Source organism: Eumetopias jubatus, unplaced genomic scaffold, assembly GCF_037043125.1.
Source record: "Eumetopias jubatus isolate StellerSeaLion01/CBP00866 unplaced genomic scaffold, mEumJub1_p1.0 scaffold_12, whole genome shotgun sequence".
NCBI classification, from domain to species: domain Eukaryota; kingdom Metazoa; phylum Chordata; class Mammalia; order Carnivora; family Otariidae; genus Eumetopias; species Eumetopias jubatus.
In genome coordinates, this window is record NW_028274818.1 from 18,298,437 (window position 1) to 18,322,410 (window position 23,974).

Here is a 23,974-nt window from a genome sequence, read left to right on the forward strand (position 1 = left end):
TGTTTGCAATCCTTGATTTTTTTTAAAAAAAGATTATTTATTTTAGAAGAGAGAGCTTGTGCACACATGTGAGTGGCAGAGAGAGAGGCAAAGGGAAAGGGAGAGAGAGAATCTCCAGCAGCAGACCTCCCCACTGAATGCAGAGCCTGACTCAGGGCTCTATGACCCTGAGATCATAACCTGAGCCAAAATCAAAAGTCGGTTGTTTAACCAACTGAGCCACCCAGGCACCCCTTGATTTTTTTAATATGAAGAATATCGAGACCTCTGTAGGTATGACCTAGCTCCAAGGAATAATACATTAGCCATGAGTTATTAATCAATAGTTTGTTTTGTGAACTATGTTTTTTGTTTGTTTGTTTGTTAAAGAATTTATTTATTTATTTGAGAGAGAGAGCATGAGTGGAGAGAGGGGCAGAGGGAGAAGCAGACTCCCGTCTGAGCAGGGAGCCTGATGTGGGTCTAGATCCCAGGACCCTGAGATCATTACTTGAGCTGAAGGCAGATGTTTTACTTACTGAGCCATGAACTATGTTTTGTATTAGATTGGCAGTCTTGTCACTGAGCAGGGACCATTGAGGGTAAAAATCAGAGCCAATATGTTTGTAGCCTTGGTATCGTTACTTTTGTTGTTTATAGACTGTTCTAGATTGGACTAGCTAAGGGAAGAATTGGCACATTAGGAAATCCATCTGCTCCCCAGGAAAGTTTGAACAGATAGGCAAAGCATTCTGACAACTATATACTTTATTTTCTTTCAATACTGGCATATATGAATAGTATCTGTGAAGAAAAGTAGCCATTCAAGGTATTTTGTCCCCAGAAAGTTCCACAAAATAATCATGGGAGAACAATGAATTTGTTTCCTAAATGTTTGCTTTTTAAAGCCTCATTTTGACATCTGCTTGCCTTCCTGCTCGATTGTAGGCTTCCCTGTTTTCCTGCCTTTTTTCCTTACCTCATTTTTTTCCTTCAGAAATAGTTCATTTTAAAAGTCATTAGGTGGGATCAAGAAAAGTAGGAATCTACTTGCACTTGAGTGGGAGCACAGCACACTAGTTAAGAGCCCAAGTGGAGTGAGGAGGATGCCCATCCAGTAGGTTAGTAGGAGGTAGGCAGCATGCATAGAGTATCAGAGAATAGAGGATGCTGCTTGCCACTGAGCATCGGAAGCCAAGCAGGGTGAGAAGGCCATCTGCACAGGAGGGATTGCAATGGTGACTAGACATTAATTAACTGCACGAGGGACTTGTCAAAGAGAGTAAATATATTAAGGATAATGGAAGCCATGTTTCTCTCTGTCAAAGAACACGTGGAAAGGGAAATGCTAGAATGATTTCTGTGATGTTGAGTTAAAGTTAGAGGCATCAGTGTGAAGATATGGTTTTGAATATATAGAGACATAAATATGTGGGGAAGAGGGAAGGAGTAGATATGTTCTTTAGCTCAGTCCACTGAGAGGCTGTAAAAACTTGAGGCAACAGTCACCCCATCATAATGAGTATACCTAGGGCCCACATCTTCCTTTCTAGGTACCATTGTCCACCAAAAAGAACAAGAGCTCTGTAGAGAAATTACTGATTTCAAGATTGGGACAGGGATGATAAAAGATAAGCCTGGAATAATTTATGATACTAAAAAGTAAGTACTTTCTCTCAGAAAGATTAGGAGGCATCAAATAAACACAAAGTGGAAGCCAGCTTGAAGGATCTACCACAGGCAATATTGGGGATAATCTGATAATCAAAATAAATAATGATAGGAATTAATTGTCATAAACAAATATAATAAGAACTCATTATTTTTTTACTAAATATAGAAATTAATTTTCAGATGGGAAAATCTTTCCTTGAATGGTATGCCAATGGAAGAGTGTAGAAAGGGAATGATGGAATAAATAATCATCACCTGGTAGCCATCACAGTAATGACTAATTCATCCACGAAGCAGAAATAGATATTAAACTACTGGGTGAAAGTTTGATAAGGAATGAAATAGTCTCAATTACCTCCCTGCAAGATTCTTATAAAGACAAAAAGATTACTGTGCCATGGAGAAACTTGGCAGGGAACACTTTAATCAGGGTATCAAGTTTAACATCATAGGCAATGGGACAAATTGAAATACTGTACCACCTGATAGAAAAGAATGGGAAGAACACAGCATCACTTGTGTGAGACTCCTACCAAAACTATATAACCTAAATTTCAAAATGAAGACTTTTCAGATAAATGTTATCTGAGAGACATCCTGCAGAACAATTGGTCTATGATCTTCAAAATGTCAAGGTCATGAACATCCAACAACTTCTCCAGAGTACTAAAGGTTCATGAAGAGTAAGTGTGAAAAGTAATACTGGCCTGATCCCATTTAGTGAAAAGGACATTATTGAGAAAATTGCCAAAATTCAGATGGAGTCTTTGGATTAGATGGTAGTAATATACCAGGGTTAATGACCTTATTTAATGGCTGCATTGTGACTATATAGGAGGGTGTCTTTGTAACTTGATATATGTTTAAGTGTTCAGTTGTGAGGGGGCATCATCTAAGCAACTTCCTCTTAAGGGCTTTGAGAACAAAAAAGTTTTTTGTGATACTCTTGCAATAGTAAAAGTTTGTGGCTGTATCAAAATAAAAGGACAAAAAAGTTTTAAGAATTATAATTCCATATAGAACTTGCCCCAATCCATTAACTCTGAAAAATTTGACTCACTATTTTCCATACAAGCGTCTCTTGGAACTCAAGAACAGAGTTATTCAAAAATGAATGTATGATAATTGTGTCTTTAGGAGCCTAAGCATAGTTGCAGAAAAGCTTCGAAGAAGTTCTCATTTAAAAATAATGTTTAAAATGTGTATTTCTAAATTGCTCTAATATTATATCTACCAATTACTGGTACTTATTCCTTTATAGCTTCTAAAATTAATTTATTTTCCCATTACTCTCTTTTTTTTCTTGGCTGAAATCCATGTTTCCATATCTCCTTAGGCTGTTTAAAGAAAAGTAGAGTTCATTGGATTCTCTTTCAAATTATTTCTCTGCCATCTCGTCGGACAAGTTTTAAAAGTGTAAATCTGCTTACATAAATTTCAATATAGTTTGTAGCTCAAAATGTAGCAAAAAGGAAAAACACAAAAAAGTTTGTACATAAGAGGAAAACAATTGGTATAAAATAATAAATAATTTAAACTGCTGAGAATCAAAGTTAAAGTTACATTAGGTTTAATTAATTAAAATAAATTATAACACAACCAAGTATTAGCCCCTGTGACCTTAAATAATTCAGGATTGAACCCACGAAAAATACATGAAAACCTCTGGTGGAAATATAATATATATATATAATATATTATTTAAAATATAATAATGCTATCTTACTAGAGTTAATTTGCAATGTGTTTTTGAAGTTGAGTGCTATACTCATGCAAATTGAAAATTAAAATATTTTCCCCTGCCATCAATCCTACCTGTCTCCTAAGAATCCTATGACTAAAATCATATTGTAACACTCTATTGGAGTGAGCTAACTTACAGCTAGCAGTTTGCTCCATTATATATCAAATGACTTATTTTTTCTACAGTATGACAAATATATGATTAATTCTCTTTCTTTATGAAAGCTTCTCTACTTGTGTGGCTTTGAAAGGAAAGGTGCCTTTGAGGATGAATGAGTGGAGTTCCACAGAGACAAATAGTCTTGAGGGCAACAGGTTAACCCACTCAATCTGTAGTGAAGTGGAGCTTCCCTGGAGATTGTCCAAAAAGCAAAGAATCAAAAATAAGGAAGATTTTAATTTTAGTGTTCAAACCCAGGAAAAGTCAGTGTTTGCTTTTTATAATATTTTTAGATATAAGTGACCTGGAAAAGTAATAGTCATCATGCTATAAGATGTCATAGAAATATTTTCAAATTCAAGAAGAAAACCTGGGAAACATTTGAGGATATAGTTTTTTGTGGGTTTTTTTGTTTGTTTGTTTTAACCTGTGCTTAAAATATTTTACTATACAGTATTTCTTCTAAATGATTTTAAAGCATGATGCTAAAGGGGAAAAAATCTGTAAATCCATTAGCTAAATTTAACAGAGATCTATACACATGAACATATTTGTCATTGAATTTATTAGTGTGATACAGAGAAGTTGTATAGTTAGATATATTACCATTATTTTGGATACAATATATTCCTTACAGAAATAAACTCAGAGTTCTGGGTATTTAGAAATCAGAGGAATTTCCACTGGAAAACATTTTACTTTTATAGGAAAAGTAAAGATTTCAGAATCAGAGATCTGGTAATAGAACCCTGAAGAATGTAACATGCAAAGTAAAACAACCTTCTGTAGAAGTAGATTCTTGAGAACTGATTATGACATATTTGCCAGCCAGTGTTATATAAAGCAGTAAATGTAAAGTTGCTTTGTTCCTCTAACTCAAAGGATCCCCAGAATCCACACTGACTACGGAATTTGAGGCACCTTTGTGTGAGGAACGACATCCACTCTCTGCTATCTTTGTGTGTGGATGTATGAGTATTCTCTCTGCTACTTGTTTGCTGGTTCAGTGTCAACTAAAGGAAAAACAGTCTCACTGTGAAAAAGTCAGACTAGCCTACTGGTAAATGAGAACATGGAGGAAGACCAGTGTCCAAGCTGTCAGTCAGGTGAATGTGATGGAAGGTGAAGGAGACTCCTTGGACTCTCCAAACCCGGTTGTGATGTCAGATGACTACAGGTAAATGAGAAAGCCAGAATAGATGAGCCAAGACCTGCCTGGCTAACCTACAGAGTCAGGAGAAATAATAGATCATTGCTGTTTTAAGTCAGTAAGTGTTGGGAGTGAGAATTTAAGTGGCAATCGATAACTGAAATAGGCAGTTAATGAGAAGGAGAAGAGGAAGAAAGCAAAATGGTATCCCTCGTCCTCCAGTGAATGCTTAGGGACCAGTTTCTTGAGATGGCTTTCCGCTTTCTACTCTCCTGCCAGGAATCACATTCTGCTTTTTACTGCAACCCCTGGGTAGAAATCATGTTCCTTTTGCTTAGAATGTTTTTTTTTTCCCCCTTTTCTTTTTTTGCCTAACCAATCCTTACTTATTCCTCAAAAAGGTTTACAACACTTTCTCTAGGCAGCTTTACAAACCTCACCTCAATCTTTCTAAATATCCCAATTTCAGTCTCACATTTCATTCTAGGAATGTCACTACGACCCTTTACAGATTACTTGCTTATGTCTCCCTACTGAATTGTGAGGCTTGGAAAGGTGCCATGTTATATCTAGCTTTTTGCCATCACCACTTGATATGTATCTATTTAACAAATTCCTAAAATGTTTATCTATGGGAAAAGTGTGGTTGTTTTATATAAGGTAGATGGATATTACTTTTAGCCTTTATGTACACAAATTCATCTAATTACCACGTCTTATCGTGTCATAAGAATAAAGGAAGAAACTTTACCTGGCACAGCGTTTTGTTCTATAAGCAGTGTTTGGTTGCTTTTATTTTCTAATTCACTGTTCATTTGTTCTTCAAATAAAAAAAAATGAAACTGCTTTAAATAAGTATTTTAAATAAATGAGGAAGTCAAGGGTGTAAAATGAAATTAAGACAGGTATGACTCTTGCTCCCAAAACACATAGGATGGCGACGGTATATGAGTTTCTTCCAAGAGATGAGCTGAAAATATGGCTCCAAGATTTTTTGCACTCAGTTTGAAAAGGAATACATTATTCTAAGTGGACCTTGGGTGATAAAATGATAAACATACTCAGATACACAGAAAGTATGGGACAGAAGAGTGGCAAATTTCTAAGGACTATTTCTTTTAATGTTCTTCAGTTTAATCTGATTCTGCTATGGCCAAAGCACAAAGAAGGTAATCCTGTGGGAATTTCCTAAGTGTCTTATTTCACCGAAAAATACATTTTAGTTTGCTTAATGAGTATATGGACATTATATACTCAGGCTATCCTCCATAAATACTTTCCTTACTTTGGATTTTTATCAGAATAGACATAGTGAATTTTTTGGAGTACATATATTTGGATTGTAGATATTTTTCCTTGCCATTCAGTTTGTGCCAAGATAAGCATCACATTTTAGGAGAGACATTGGAAAATATTATGTGTTCATGGAGTATGATGACCATGGTAATAAAGGACCAGAAAGTCTTGAAAGAATTGGAGTTTATAACCCAGGAAATAAAATACAAGAAAAGTGATATATTCCTCAAATATTTGATAAAACTTAAGGTAGAAGATGCGTTAAACTTGTGTTGTCTGATCCCAAAAGGTAGAACTTGGAGTTACAATTTAAAGTTATAAGAAGTTATATTTCAGTCTGACATTTGAAAGACTTTTCTGACACTTTAAACCATGTAAATATGATAAAGACTCAATGGTTTACAGACTCACTTTCAGAGAGGTATGCATTTGTAACAAATTTTTCACCAATGAAGACAAAATAGAACAAATACATATTTTTGTGTGTGTGTGTATAATTGTGTATGGTAGCCCATGAATATTTGCCGACTGTATTTTCTGGGAAATGACTGGTCTTATGCTCATCTTATTTTTTTTAAACATTCATTATTTTTTTCTTTTTTAAAGATTTATTTCTTTGAGAGAGAGGAGAGAGTGTGTGAGTGCACGTGAGTGTGGGGAAGGGCAGAGAGAGAGCATCTCAAGCAGATGCTGCGCTGAGTGCAGAGCCTGAGGTGGGGCTAGATCTCACGACCCACAAGATCATGACCTGAGCAAAAACCAAGAGTCAGACACTTAACTGATTGAGCCACCCAGGCTCCCCTAAAATATTCATTCTGCATGAATTGATGATGATGTTTTTTTGATGTCTGGATTTTTTCTTTGGTTGGTTTAAAAAATTATTCTTGAAGGTCAAAATCTACAACCTTTGTAATAGATAGCAATATAATGGTGATATTCATGAGGGAATTCAAGCAAACAATAATTAGAATAATTAGTCTATGGAGTCTCTCTAATCAAGAAGTTTTGCTTCTCTGATTCAAAACTCATAGCCAAGAATACCTGGCTGGCTCAGCTGGAAGAGCATGCAACTCTTTATTTCAGGGTCGTGAGTTCAAGCTCCACATTGGGTATAGAGATTACGGGAAAAAAAATAAAAATAAAAATAAACTTCAAAACGAAAAGAAAAACAACAGCCTCATAGCCCATGGATTTCAGTGATAGTGATCTTTCACTGTACCATTATTCTAGATCTGTATTTTTAAAAGCTTCCAGACGGGTCTTTACTTTGTCATCTCACAACATCTCTGTTTTGGACTTAATAGACTCCAACTCCATATCATAGATTTCACACACAGTGGCACAGAAGTAAAGCAGTATAAATGGAGTCAGGATTTTTACAATTGAAGATAACTTTCACAACGATCACATATAATTTATACCTCCGAAGAGGAATTTTTATTTCATATTTTCTAAATTAAGGAAATAGTTGGAACATAAGATGTATGCATTTACTTTTTTTCTGCATCTGATATTAAATTAGTGTCTTAATGACATACAGCACTCTGGCTATTGAACAGATGGCTATATAAACATTACCATCCCCAATAAATAATGTAATGGTAGTAAAAATGCCCAGATATTATCTGCTATTAATGTATTTTCATTGTCATTCAATAATGTTTTCATATTTTCAACCATGTTGTTAATATTTCATCAGCTAACATTTATTTTTACTGCAAATATTATGTAACTATTTAAAATTTAACACAAAATAGAATCAAAATACATAGTTCATTAAGTTTTTAATCTATTTATAGCTGTTTGAGTCTAAGAATTTGACCAAACAAGAGATGCTCATATTAATAACTAATGTTAAGACTGAAATATATTAGACATCTGTATTCTAACAGTGAAGAGAAAGATGGAAAGAACAAAGTAAAATCCATTTGCATGTAAAAGAGAAAGCACCAGTGTTATTTAAACTATAGTAATATCCTTGCTTTTTGAAAAATCTTTTATTTATTTATTTATTTATTTAAGTTATTATTTATTTATTTGACAGAGAAAAACACAGTGAGAGAGGGAACACAAGCAGGGGGAGTGGGAGAGGGAGCAGCAGGCTTCCCGCAGAGCATGGAACCCGATCTTTTAGCAACCACTATTTGTCCATGAGAATTGGCACTCTAGTTAAAATCAATTTGCTTTTCTATTTGCTCTTCCAAGTAGATCATGAGAAGCTGGAAAATTCATCCTGGAACACTAAAATAAATTTAGGAAACAGCCCAGAGCTTGGATGGTGAAGTTGTCTATACACTACAATAGGTAGATTTCTGAGGTCTAAAATTATCCATTAGCCTAAAGGACATCTAATCTATGAAGATGAAGGATACTCTTTTGTTCACTTAAAACCCATCATTGAAAACATTTAAGAAAATCCATATCATTTCTAACCAGTCTGAAGTAAAAACTGTTTAGGTCTTCCACAACAAATAATTTACCAATGATGGTTGTTGGGGGTGATAGGAAAACGAAGTTAACTGTCTTTAGAGAGCTTAGAATTTTCTCTTAATGACAATCACATGCTGGTCATTAAAAACACCACTGTAAATAAGACAAACAATATCCTTTCTCATGGATCTTACATTTTAGCTGGGGGGTAGTAAACAACAAACGATTAAGCAAATAAATAAGATAGTTTTCACAGGAAAAAGTGCTCCAATGGAAATTCAACAAAATAATGGAATAGGGAGCAAGAGGGGAGGGGGTACCATTAAGAATCATGGAAGTACTCTTTGAGAGCTGAGAGATAGATTACAAATAGGGAGGAATTGGGATATAGCATTAATGTCAATGCCATATTCATTCTATTAGGACTGCTTATGTCCTGTTTTATTGTTAATGTTATCATGGCGTAACTGCATTCACAGAAAGGAATGAAAGAAAAGAAATCCAGGGAAAGAAAATAGTAAGTACAAAAGCCACGAGGCAGGAATAACCTAATTTATGCTTTTGCACAATATGTGATTAATATTAATCAGCATATACAAAAGTTTTCAACTGCTTACAATTTATACAGAATGTTTACTTCAGATAGAACACATTCATGACCAAATGGAGTATAATCCACTGCATATAGATTACTCACATGTTGTTATTTGCTTTTCTCAATGTAACTATTCAAACCATTATCACTAGGGGTAGATATTGCCTCAGTTAGTACACTCACTTAACTATCTGTCATAACTATTTCTCTCTTCATTGGGACAAAATTTTACTTTTTCTGCTAAATGTCAATAGTTTAAACTCGGTTCAGGGTTATTAAGCATCTCTTAATTGTGCAATACTTTCAGCAAACAAATTGAAAACATTGGAAAAATTTATAATTGCTATAATTATTGTCTGAAGCAGTGATAGGCAAACCACCCTTTACAGGCCAAGTCTGATCTGCTGCCTGTTTTGGTACATAAAGATTAATTGGAACACAGCCGCGGCCCTTCATTTAAATATTGTCTATGTCTACTTTGTTGCTGCAACAGGGAATTGAGCAGTTGCAACAGAGATCACATGGCCTGAACTCTGAAATATTCACTATTTGGTCTTCCACAGAAAAAGTTTCCAAACACCCTGTATGAAGTGCTTCAGTAATGTTGGAGGACATTTATTTATTTATTTATTTTTAATTTTTTAAAGATTTTTATTTATTTGTCAAAGAGAGAGAGCACAAGCAGGGGGAGTGGCAGGCAGAAGGAGAGGGAGAAGCAGGGTCCCTGCTGAGCAAGGAGCCCCCTGATGTGGGACTCGATCCCAGGACCCCAGGATCATGACCTGAGCTGAAGGCAGACGCCCAACTGACTGAGCCACCCAGGTGTCCCAGTAATGTTGGAGGACATTTAAAACACCAATGTGTTTTATCAAAGTCTTCAGTGATAATTTCATTTCTGGTTCTTATTTTTATCTACTTCTTTTCTGTAAATTTCACTTGAGACAATTTAATTAATTTTATTTTCAGTTCTAGAGAAATAAAACTTTTTATTTTTTTTCTAGAGAAGTATTTCTTTTTGTTTTCTTTTTTTAAAGATTTTATTTATTTATCTGAGAATGAGAGAGAGAACATGAGAGGAGAGAGGGTCAGAAACAGAAGCAGACTCCCCGCTGAGCGGGGAACCCGATGCGGACTCGATCCCGGGACTCCAGGATCATAACTTGAGCCGAAGGCAGTCGCTTAACCAACTGAGCCACCCAGGTGCCCCTCTTTTTGTTTTCTAGACCAAACTGCTATTTTCTTCACCAGTGGAGTTTTTTCTCCTTTTTTCTTTTCTTTTCTTTCCTCTTCTTTTCTTTTTCTGTTCTTTCCTCCCTTCTTTCCTTCCTTTAGATTAAGAATACTTCTCTCTTTCCATCCCTCCTCTAGAATATTTTTATAAAATATTACTTGAGTTTTATAGTAGAGTCCCTCTATAGGCAAAATTTCTGCTGTCAACTTGGAAGAGAAGCCTTGACTAAGTAAAAGTTACCCCAGTTGTCCTGGCTGGAGATTAGAAACCTTACCAAATTGAGATCCATCCATCCATGGTCAGGAATTATTGCTGTACAGCTCAAAGTGGCAATTTGAGTGTGATTTGTTTCATCAAATAATTCCTCAGAACCAGATAAACAAATACATATATATTTAATTTAATTTTAATTTAATTTAATTTTTCTTTTTGGAACACCACATTAAGGGATTCCACATTGAGAAGACTGATACTTGGGAATAGTTGTCAGAATTGGGATTAACATCTCGATTTATCACAGCACTTTAATTCACTATTTACAAAAGCTTGGCCACTTGAAAGGCAGCAAATAGGAGTCAGAATTCTATATTTAAGTTTCAAATTATAGCATTTACAAATCGGATGGACTTGACCAAATCACTTACTCTTTCTCTGTTTAAATGCTTTCTGCTATAAACTTACTTTGCTAATTATTTTAGTAAATTAATACCAATATGATAGGCATTTTGTGGGCTATGATAAGCACATCATATGATAGGCATTTTGTGGAATAAATTGAAGATCAAGAGATTCTTGCCACTTATCCTGCCTTTTGTGACCTTGAGGACATTATGCTAAGTGAGATATGTCAGACAGAGAAAGACAAGTACTGTACAATATCACTCACATGTGGAATCGAAAAACATCAAACTCGTAGGAAACAGTAAAATTTTGGTTACCGGGGCTAAGAAATGGAAGGATATGTTTGATGTTGTCTAAGGGTACAAACTTGTAATGAGTAGTAAATAAACCATGGGCATTTAATTCATAGTATAATGAATATAGACAGTGATATTGTTCTACAATTGTGTATGTAATATGATAAATATCTCTACAATGGTAATCATATTATAATATATAAATGTATCCAAGTAATATGTTGTACACTTTAAATTTACACAATGTTAAATGTCAAATATATTCCATAAAAATAGAATTCTGACACAAAAGAAATAACATACTAATTATTTTCCAAGATATTTACAAAAATATTAACAATATTATAAGTGCTTCAAACAAAGTACAAGCAAAAGCCATAAATGATCAGTGAAATGAGAAATTACTTCTACACAGTGGAAAGTTTATGGAATTTGTGTTGAATCTTATAAAATTAAGATTTCAATAACTTAATTTCAGAATCCTAACCTTTCCAATATATCCCTTTATACATCGTACATACAATGTATATATGATGGAAGTTTAACATACAACTTGCCATTATTTATGAAAGTGTTGACTATAAGCCAGAGTTAGTAAGTACCTACTTTTAAATATTGATGGCAGGCAAGGTTAGTTAATTAGCCCTAAGGGGAAAGAAAAATATCACCCCATTTTGATATGTTTTCTGCTAACATATCTTTCCACTTGGCCATAAGAAGTTTTAGTTCTCAAAGTTTATTTTACAAAGCATGATTAAAAGTACATTAATAGTTTTCTTAATTATAGAATTCAATTCCATGGTCATAAGAACATGGAAAAGTATTTAAAAGAGTTATAATGATTCACAATTTATCAAGTATTAAATTAAAATATGCAAGTTGATATGTTATAGCTAGATTTACACAGTAAGCTTGTAATAGTGCCTGGATCATTGATTCCTTTAGAAGCAATTATGACTTGCATTTATCACAGTACTCAGAATATGAAATGCACAAGCTAGAAATAGTTTTAAAATGTAAATAAAAATAGAACTTTGATTATAAGTTATATACATACTCTTCAAGTGTTTAATGAGATTCATGACTTTGAAATATGAATTCATAGAAGTCTCTGTTAGCTGTATGATTTGCACTAATCCCATAAAATTCAGGTTTTTAAAATAATCAGAATTATGGTACTGTACTTTATTTCATTAGTACTTGTAGCTGAAGAACTGCATATAACCTTTTTTTATATTACAGAGGAATGGATTTATGGCATGATTACAGCCGTTTTCAAATGAAGCATTTCACTTTAATATTTGTAGTAAAAAAAAAAGAATTCCTCTTTGCTCTTGATAGATTTTCTATCCTGCCCTATCTACAAAATAAATCATAGATGTTTTGATACTGGAAGACTCTAAAAGGTAAACCAGAACATTTGAAAATGTTAGCATAATATTACTAATTTGTTTTGCCTCTATTAATGACAAAAGCTATGTAATGATTGTGTAATATACACCCTAGACTACAACTTGTAAATGGAATTTAAGCCATTATAAATTATGCTGCTTCTTTTATGCTAGTGTAGTTAAGAAATCCCCAACATGTCCATTATAAATCTTAATCTTTTGGGCTTTTATATGCCATAAAGATGTGTTTAAGCACAGCTTAGAAGGTTACAGTTTGGGAAAATATACCTTTTAAGAACACAGAGAAAAAGATTGCAAAGAGATCATTTTATATATATGGCCTCACTATTAACGAGTGACTATTTAAATTAAATATTGAAAACCGTATTTAAATATATGTTGTCAAAAACCGTGAAATGTCTGAGATGTCACCCTACTTACATAGTATATATCAGGAACATGAACCTGGGTCAGAGCAAAGAGCTCTAGTATAATTAGACCACAATTAATTGCCAAAATAACATTGTGGTATACGTTTTCCCACTTCCGCAATCTAGAAGACCAGTATTATGAGAACCAGATGGAAAACTTTCCTACACTCATGATGGGCTCACTCCATTGGTGAGGTCTGGCAAATATGAATTTCCTACATTTGTAAAGAGGAGAGATCATTTTCTCCCTTCCTCTTCTGAGAGAGTTTTATTGGAAAGGAAAATAATGCCTGAACTGAGAATGTAACCTTCAGCTTTTGGGGAGATAGGAAAAATCTTTACTGGATCAGAGCAATAAATAGCTCAACCAGTAGGCTGCAGATCTAGTCCTCATGGTATGTGAAAAGTAAAATATTTCTAGAGGAAGACAAATGTTCTCATTCTTTTATAGAGTATACACTTTCATTACTCAGGAGATGGAGGCTTTTATAAGAACACTGAGAAAGCTAAGAAAGCTTATTTCTCCACAATATATAAACCATAAAATTTTATCTTAATTATTATTTTGTAATAGCAAAAAATTCCCCGTTTTATAGGAAGCCTCGATATTTTTGTCAACTAAATGTGATTATTTTAAACATATATTATTATTCTAAATATATGGTATAGCAATTATGTATGCTACATAACTTTTTCTTGGTTTAAACTAGTTTATAAATAGTTTTAGAAGAGAATTTTCATTTTGAGCAACAAATACAAATTTTAATTTTATCACCATTCAGTTAGATGTAAGCTAATCAGTTTATTTATTTATTTTTAATAGCTTGGTTGAGGTATAACTGATAATCAAAGAACCACACATATTTAATATATACAATTTGATGTTTTCTGATGTATGCAAACACCCATGATATTATCATCACAATCCATCACAATCAAGGTGATGGACACATCCAACATTTCCAGAGTTGCCTTTTGTTCCTTTTATTTATTTATTTATTGTTGTAAACATACTTAATAGGAGATCTTTGAAGTGCAGTTCCAGTTATGCTAAGTGAATAAATTCTAGAGATTTGCTGTGCAACATAGAGTCTATAGGTAAGACTATGGTATGGTGTACTTAATATTTAATTTAGAAAATATTATTTATTTTACGTTGGCATAAATAGTTTGACAAGGTATGATCATTATGTTCTATTCAATATATATTCCATCTTACTCCAACATAGGTAGTAGAGACAGCATGTTTCTAGAATCAGCAACTATGACATTGAGGTCCTGATTTACCAGGCTTTCTGAATCTGCATCAATTTGCACTGGGCAGAGGCAGGAGTTACTTTTTAGTTTGGTTCTTAGCTGTTGTTTGAGATTTTTTAATTAATATATAGATTATAGACATTTTTAGGGCCCCCATATGACTCCTTGAGCTATGTATGCCATTTACTAATCTCCTCTTATATCACCTCGATTTCATTTTCCTTAACTAAGAACCCTATGCATTACAAGCACAAGTTTGTATTGCCTGTAAGGGGAATACAGTGACTTATATTAATTTTTGAGGAATGGCATATTTTAGTAAATGTATGGTGAAGGTGGATATGTCATGTGTAAAATCATCTAAGTGTAATTTTTGAGAAATAACAGTTTACTCTTTTATACACTCTGATTCTGGACAGGGTACTAATTTGTCTAACCTTGTAGTGAAAAATATAGTTTTCATTGGAAGTTGTACTCTAAGTGGAAATACATATTCTAGACACTGGCCAAATTCTGGTCTTCTGTTCTACATAGGTGTTTCAACGGATTGAATTGGAAGTCAAGACATCCTTATACACTTTTAAGGACTCTCAAGGCGTTATTTTATATAAATTGATCTCACTGCAGGAGAAGAAATCAGAGGACCCAGGCAGTTCATTGAGATAGAATGATTCTTGTTATTTCAGGGATTTGACCTAATGCACTTTTTGTTCAGAACTGCTTTGACAAACACTTGGGAATCATGTCAAAATATTTGAAGATTATGAGAAAAGAGAAGATAAAGATTTGAACTTTGTCTTTCTAGCTGTCTTTTTTCCCCTTACACTTGGTGAATACAATTCAGAGATAAAATTAAATCAAGTTATTAAAAGGTGCTGTTTATTTTTTCAGATTATAAAAATGACAAATATTATTTGTAAGAAAATTACAAAAATTAATCATATTAAATTTAGAAAATATGTAAAAGCCCCAAAGAGAAAATTAATCAGCTACATCTTAACTACTTAAAAACATCCATTGTTAATAAGATTGCCCTATACATTTATCGTAAAGTTACAGACATATGTAAGTATATAAATATAAGATATATTTATGCATATACTTAGATACACATATATATTCTACACTTAGATTATATAACATAGTACTGAACCCTGTTTGATTATAGCATCATGTCAAAATTGATAACAATTGTATAATACATTTCATGAAACACCGTTTCATTTATTTCATCAAAACATTATTTACTTTAATAATTTCTGTGGATACACAAAAATTGATTTAAGTAAACATTATTCCATTACTAAATACTTTTCTACCTATGGTATTTTATATAATTAGAATGTGTTTCTATCAGTGGTAATTTGAACGTTTTATCCCACATTATTGCCCATTGCAGTTCCTTTGTGGATTTTCTTATCATGAGCTTTCAAAAGGAAAAATCAGACTATATTGTTTTTCACAATCTCCTAGAGCATTAATATTGTCTGTCATATCTGTGGAAAAGTCTTTATCAATTTGTTCACACTATTTCACTTGTTATAAAATTTTGACGTGCAAATTTGAAAAAAGATAGTAAAATATAATGTAGTTATTTGTGATTTCTTTTAATTGCTTGATGTGTATGAGTTCCACCTTGTTCCTGTGATCAAACACATTTTCCATCCACATTCTTTACTTATATAACTCATATAACAGTGGCTGGGGGTCAACATAACATGTCTATGTTTCAATACTTTTCCCTTTTTCTTAGCAAATTTTAAGTAATTCTCCTTTTTAAATAATCAGTGGCACACGAATTTTTCTACAAAAATTTTGTAGGCTTAACAGTTTCCTTCGCCCCTCATATATCTCTGTTTTTATTAAATTGCCCATTATTTTAAGATCCCATTATTTACATAAAGTCAATTTATAACATGTTTTAAAATATGCCAAGGCAAGTTCTCTTTGTTTTCTTTGACTTTGAAAATCTTTTGGCTATTCTTTTTCTGAGTATTATAATAGACATTTTTAAATATTTTTTATGTTTTTGAAATAACATTTATGAATTTATTGAAAAATAAGTTTCTATAAGTTCTTAAAGAATGACAAGATTCTTTAAAGAGACTTTCTATTTAAAAATAAGATAATTCCCTTATATTTATGTTGTTTTTTTGTAAACCCATGCATGTTTTAGCACTATGTCTTTCATCCCTGTTAAATAACAATTTATAGTACTGAATATATATAGCGTCTAAGAAGGTTGTTGATAGTGGAATGTGGATTTTGATTCTGATCACCTTTCTGCATACCGATTAGTTCCTTTTGTTTTCAGTTCCTCTGACAGGAAGCTATTGTTGGGGGGGATTCTAGTAGACAATATCAGCTGTTAATAATAATACTAATATCAGCTTCAACTTTCACATACATACACATGTATATATTTCTCTTTTGTTTTTGTTTCATCTTATTGGTATAATTTACCTTTATGAGAAGAGATAAAAGTGATATTTCTTACTTTGTTAATAAGAAATACCATTTAAGTGTTCTTCATATTGTTCAAAAATATTCGTTTGCAAGTTTTAAATAATGGGTTTCTAGCTTTCTTCTAACTAAAGAGTGATACTGTTTCTTTAAAGTATTCTAATTATTTACTTCTTTTTCTTGTGTTTCCGTAACATTATATATCTCTATCTCTATCTATCCTAACAAATCATATGTATTTTTCTTTTCTTTTTTTTTTTAAGATTTCATTTATTTATTTTAGAGAGAGAAAATGAGCAGGGGCAGAGGTGAAGGGGGTAGGAGAGAGAGAGAGAGAATCTCAAGCAGATTCTGCACTGAACATGCGGCCTGAGGCAGGGCTGATCTTGGGAGCCAAGATCACGACCTGAGCTGAAATCAACAGTCAGTTGCTCAACAGACTGAGCGACCCAGGCATCCTCTATTTTTCTTTTAAATCATACTAAATTCACAAGACATTTGTTCTGTTAGTTGTGATTCCTGATATTTTCTTCCTTAACAACCTCAGCTTATTAAAATTAATTATTCATATTTTGGTTTGATGTTTACTTTAGGGAAGATACTTCTCATATTCTTGACTGGGTTACATCTCTGCCTTAGAAACATCATGTATCTCTTCTCTGTAGTACATAGGGTAGTTATGTGCTATTCAGGTATGTGCTGTTCTGCAATTTCACATTTAGTTGTGCTAATTTTTTAACATATGTCTCCCTCCAACACCTGCAAGATGCTTGACCCTGGATTTCTAAAGACTTTTACTCATCCTTGTGTCCTCAGAGACTAGAACAAAGTTTGGCTCCTAGTGGGCCCCTTCCTTCCTGGGGCCCAGTATGAACCAGACATGACCCACGTCAGGGGAGAGGTCACTGTTTCCTGTTGCTCTAATGGGGACCCCCACCCCAACCTACTTCTCTGCCTCCCTTTTTCCCTTCCCTCAGTGGACTTTTTTTTTTAATATAATGTTCAATGATTCCTTAGTTGCATGTAACACCCAGTGCTCATCACATCACATGCCCTGCTTAATGCCCTCAGTGGACTTTTTATGCCAACAGTGCTGTTTACATTTTATTCCCTTTTTATCCCTTTTCACAGAGAAATAGAAGTCTACAAATTTAAAAATGTATAGTAATTAAATAAAACAGTGATAAACATCACATCGGTAAACGTGAAAATACCCCACAATTCTAATATGTAAGCAATTTGATATTAATTTCATGTCAGACTTCCCTGTTTCCTGTGTTTGCACCATTACATTTTCTTTTGATTATCTCATACTATCTGACAGTAACCACTATCAATGGCGATGATTGCAAACAAGAAGGACTTACTTAGCAAGCCTTTATATATTTATATGAATATACTGATAATAATAAATAACTGAATGCATAATTAATTGGGAGAAGGGAAAGCTTTTTGAAAAGCAGAATTTTAATCAATAAACATAGAAGGAATAATGGAAATAGAAAATCATCTTTAGGTAGACAGTAGTATAAATGAGCATTGCAAGTAAGAATCAATGATGGAGATATCATTGTCTTAAAGTATCTACTCGTAAGAGACTTGTTTATTAAAGGAAAATTAGTAACTTTATAGGGGGGAAGCTTGGCAGACTTGGCAGCACATTTGTCCAGTGACCAAAGCTAACATCACCAATAAGATAAATAAACACTCTGTACCTCTGCATGTGATACACAGAGAAGCAGCTCCACATTATTTCTGTTTCCTTCTTGCCAGAAATGCACAAACTCAACTTAATCATGAGAAAACATCAGACAAATCCCACATAAGATGCCCTGAGGGGCATTCTACAAAATATCTGGTCAGTATTCTTCAAAAGTGTCAGGATCATAAAGAGAAAAATTGATGTACTGTCACAGATTAGAAGAGACTAAGATGACATGACAACTAAATGCAGTGTGGGTCCCAGATTGAATTCTAGACCAGAAAAGGGACAGCAGTGAGAAACCAGTGAAATTGAAATGAGTTCCATAATTAATTAAGGATGCTGTATCAATGTAAGTCTCCAAATTTCCATCATTGTACCTTGGCTGTGTAAGACATTATCATTAGGGGAAGCTTGCTGAAGAGAAAATGCTTTCTATTTGCAATTGTTTCTAGAAGTCAAAATTATTTTATTTTATTTTTTTAAAAGATTTTATTTATTCATTTGCGAGAGAGACAGAGAGAACAAGCAGGGTGAGAGGCAGAGGGAGAGGGAGAAGCAGACTCCCTGCTGAACAAGGAGCCCAATGTGGGACTCGATCCCAGGACCCTGGGATCATGACCTGAGCCGAAGGCAGACGCTTAACCATCTGAGCCACCCAGGCGCCCTCTAGAAGTCAAAATTATTTTTAAAAAAAGTTTAATAATTTTATCCATAGTTACAATAATAGGTAGTACCTATGAAGTTTGCTAAATTCCATGATGGTTCCGTGTATTTCTTCTATATTAATCATTTCATCTTAAGAAATTTATTAGGTGGCTACTACTATTAACTCCACTTAAAACTTGAAGAAATAGGGGTGCCTGGGTGGTTCCATCAGTTTAGTCTGGCTCTTGATTTCATCTCAGGTCTTGATCTCAGAGTCACGAGTTCAAGACCTGTGTTGGGGTCTATGCTGGGATTGGAGCCTACTTAGAAAAAAAAATTTTGAAAAAATAGGTACAAATGATAAATAAATACAGCCAGTGACATGAAGCAATATTTCAAATGGAAGCAAGCGGTTGATCATTCACATTTGTGCTCCTTAATTACTCTAGTGTGTTTGTCAATAATTAATTTTCTCATATTATTATGCTTAATATGTTGATTATATCTATAATTTAGAAATTTTAAGTATTTTTAGATTTAACATATTTTTGATAAGCTTTATATTTAGAGCAGCTTTATAGTTACAGATAAATTTAGAAGATAGTACAGAGAGTTCCTGTATATCCCATCCACAGTTTTCACTATTTTAACATCTTACATTAGTATGATATATTTGTCACATTTAACAATGTAATATTGATACATTGTTAACTAAAATCTATCTATATATATATATTTTAAGATTTATTTATTTATTTTATAGAGAGAGTGAGCATGTGTGAGTGGGAGAAGGGACAGAGGGAGATGGAGAGAGAATCTCAACGAGACTCCCCTGAGCATGGAGCCTAGCTCAGGGCTTAATCTCATGGCCCTGAGATCATGACCTCAGCCAAAAGCAAGAGTCGGACACTTAACCAGCTAAGCCATCCAGGGTCCCCTAAAATCTATATTTAACTGGATTTCTTTAGTTTGTACCTAAGATCCTTTTTCTATTAAGGGAGGTCACTCTATATTTAGTAGTCATGACTACTCTTGACTTCTCTTGACTAGGACAATTTCTCAACTGTCCTTGTTTTTCATGACTGTAATAGTTTGAGAAGTACTGTTCAGGTACATTAGAGAATGTCCCTCAACTAGGAGTTATTTGATTTTTTTCCTTATAATGAGATTGTGGTTCTTGGTTCTGGGGAGGAAGACCACAGAGGTAAAGGGCCAGCATCATGTCATATAGTAGGCACATACCTTTGACATGAGTCATCAGGGTAGAAACAGATTCCGTGACTTGACTGAGAAAGCATTTGTCAGATTTCTCCACTGTAAAGCTGCTCTTCTTTATACCTCTCTTTTTACACTCTACTCTTTGGAATTGTGTCATTATGCACAGCTCATATTTGAGGAGGGGAGGATCATGCTGTGTCTCCTTAAGGAGACATAAATTATTTGGAATTCCTCTGCCCATGAGATTTGTCTCTTTCCCACCATTTATTTATTTATTTATTTATCTATTTATTGTTATCAGGATAGATTCACAGGTGTTTGTTTCTTAACTTTCCCCCCAATTCACAGGCACGATACACAAAGTAGAGTAGAGCAGACTAGAGGTCAGAGAAATATACTTCCAACAAGTGGAATAAGGTTCTGGTAAAGTCTTTGCCCCTAGAGAGTAGGTCTCTGTTAGGAAGAATGCTCTGGGGCTACTTTACAATTGTTACTTTTTCCTTTCCCTTGCCATGAGGGGAGATTTTTTGGCTCTTCACTGTGAGAACCTGGTGGGGTTCCTGGAGGTAAAATCCAGTAATATCCAAGGGGCAATTAAGACCATGGAGCACAGAACTTTCTTGGTCTCAAGAGAGTCCACACTCAGCCTTCAGGCATTTTTCAGCATCACCATTTAAATATTCCTTCCAGCTTAGTGCTTCAGTGGTCTCTGTTCCACTTACACAGATATCAGTTGAGACTTTCTGGATTCCCCTGTCTCTCCAGATTTCAGGGACTTTGTCCTGGGACCTTAGTTCCTTAATGGATCCAAGAAAAGTCATTGATTTTCAGTTCATTCAACTTGTTTCCTATTCTAAGATCAAGAGTAATGACGCTTATGCTCTTTATGTGTCAGAGATAAAACATAAAATCAGATTTACCATTTTCCCATCCTTTTTTTCATGAACATATTAATCTTCCTTAACCTTTAACCACTCCTTTTCTCACTATTCTAGTGAAAATAAAGAAAATTAAAACACTTTCAACACACTGTTGTCAATAAAATACTTAACTTCTTTACTTGCCATTTTATCTCCATATTAGTACCACATCTAAGTACCACATGGTAAGTACATCCTCCAAACAAGTGAGTAGATGGAATTTGACATGACATAAGTTTACTTTTAAAATACCTATTTGTACATTGTACTTTTTTCATTCTGCACAATGAGCTCATCATTTTATTCATTAAAGACTTTTTCCTATTATATGACCAATCCTGTAAATTAACTGTAAAGACAAAGTATTTTGAAAGCAGTCGTCATACAACTTGTTAAGTAAATAACAACTTTGTGTTGCTATTTGTTGACAACATTTTGATACAGGGCCAAGGTCATTTCTGTGACTATAGGTCCACTTTGGAGCTCCTCATTGTTTTTCTTCACATAAAACACAGCTATAATACAATCATTAATTATTGTTTATTTCAGGTTATTTCCAATCAAGTGAAAACATAAGGACTTATGAATCAAAATGAAGGCATACTCCTAGATTTTCACATAAATTTTTCTATCTTTTGTCATTGTCATTTGCACAGCTCATTTACAAAACTTTTTTTAAAAAACAAACTAAATTCATAAAATCTTCCCAAAGGAAATTTTCCCAAAGTATTCAGCCTTCAAGAGATCACTTTCTTTTTACTCCCGTATTTCTTTGGTGATATTGAAATGCAGCAATTTGTACATCTGGCAGACAGGATTTTGTCAATAAATGCCACCAATACCAGGGAAGCAAAAATTTAATTGTAGATGAATGAGGACGCTATACGGTTTAGCCTAGCACAAGAAACAACATTTGAATCCTTTGTATCTCCACACCAGTTTACATGTTGTGGGAATGAGGAGGGAATGGGTAGTAATAGTTTATTATGTGAGTTAGTTAAATAAACAATGGTAAAATATATTCTGCATTTTTCTCTAGCAATTCCTGTAACATCATCCTTTTATTCCTGGATGGGAAACTTAAGAAGTTGAATGATAACAAAAGAGTAATGGGTATAACTGCTTTCAAATGAATTATGTTTGATTTCTACAAAAAAAAAAGTTAATTAAAAAAGAGGTAGTACTCTATGCAGTAGACTATTCCTCTATTTTTTTTAAATAACAATCAAGTAACACTTATTCTTTTTTACATATTAAGAATATTATTTTAAAAAAGATGCATCAGTGAAGCATTAAATATCAGAAAGAAATAAGATCGGAGTACCTGGGTGGCTCAGTCAGTTAAGCATCTGCCTTCTGCTCAGGTCATGATCTCAGGGTCTTGGGATCCAGCCCCCATCAAGCTCCCTGCTCAGCGGGGTGTCTGCTTCTCCTTCTCTCTGCCTCTGCCCCCAACCTGTGCTCACTTTCTCTCTCTCAAATAAATAAATAAAATCTTAAAAAAAAAAAGAAAGAAGTTTCTTACCAGCAAATAGATACTGTCTTATGCCGAAAATTCATTATGAAATACATTTTAAATACAAAAGCAAATAAAGTTAACAGATGTTACTATTTAAATACTATTAAGCTTTAAATAATTTAGTGAATAAACAAGTTATTTATGTGATTTTTGCTTAAATACTTTTTACATATAAATAGAAAAATTTGAAGCAGACCAGTTTTTCTAAAGGAACACCCTAAAACTATTTTTCATTTTAAAAATATAAAATAATTATTAAATATTTTTCATTTTCTTAACATGCAGGAGCAATTACATGAAATTGAGTAACAGGATCTTTAAAAATAATTTTAATTGGGAGCTCATTTAATACGAAGAAATTCAGGGAATATGTGAATTATTGTTTGAAGACATTAAGACGGGGAAGAAGAAAGGTTAAAGTAACTTCTCATCTTGATACATTTGGCAAAACATCTAACAGATGTTAGCCGACTTGCAGTTTCCAATTAGAATTTTTAAACACACTTAAAGAGGATAACCAGTTTTGTTTTTAATTAGTTAGAAAGCCATTATTTTGGTTGAATTGGTTTGTTTCATAAAACTTTAAAGGGAAGTCATTTTGTGTTGTGGGCTAAAGCAACTCCTGGGTCATTAGTAGTTCTGTTCTAGTTTTAATGATCTGAAAGGCGTTTTCTGCTCAGACTTCTGTTTCTTCCTGTGTCTCTCATAGCTCCTTGCACTGCCTCACCCAACCAAAACCAACCCCATCCTGGCCCTGAGGAAACAATGGTTGATTGTTTCACCTAAAGAAATTGTATATCTCTTATGCAAATGGTCCCTGACTTACAATGGCTTGACTTACAATTTTTTTTACTTTATGATGGGGCAGAATCTATACACATTCAGTAGAATCCAAACTTCCAGTTTTGAATTTTGATCTTTTCCCAGGCTAGTGATATGAAGCATGACTGTTTTGTAATTCTGGGCAGCCCCCAGTCAGCCATGCCATCATGAGGGTAAACAATTGATACCATCATTCTGTACCCATACAAACATTTTGGTTTTCATTTTCAGCACAGTATTCAATAAATTACATGAACTATTCAACACTTCATTACAAACTAGGCATTGTGTTAGATGATTTTGCGCAACTGTAGACCTATGGAAGTGTGAACATGTTTAAGGTAGGTTAAACCTTTGTTCTGTGGGTTGGGTGTAGACTATCCCTCTATTCTTTTAAAATAACAATCAAGTAACAACTATAACTTAAT

The 23,974-nt window shown here is 33.7% G+C and overlaps 1 pseudogene; it reads left to right on the forward strand.

Annotated features, from left to right (window-relative positions):
• Positions 1 to 4,620: 4,620 nt before the first annotated feature.
• The window catches only part of LOC114210435 (uS5 assembly chaperone PDCD2 pseudogene), a 99,914-nt pseudogene continuing 80,560 nt past the window's right edge, over positions 4,621 to 23,974 (forward strand).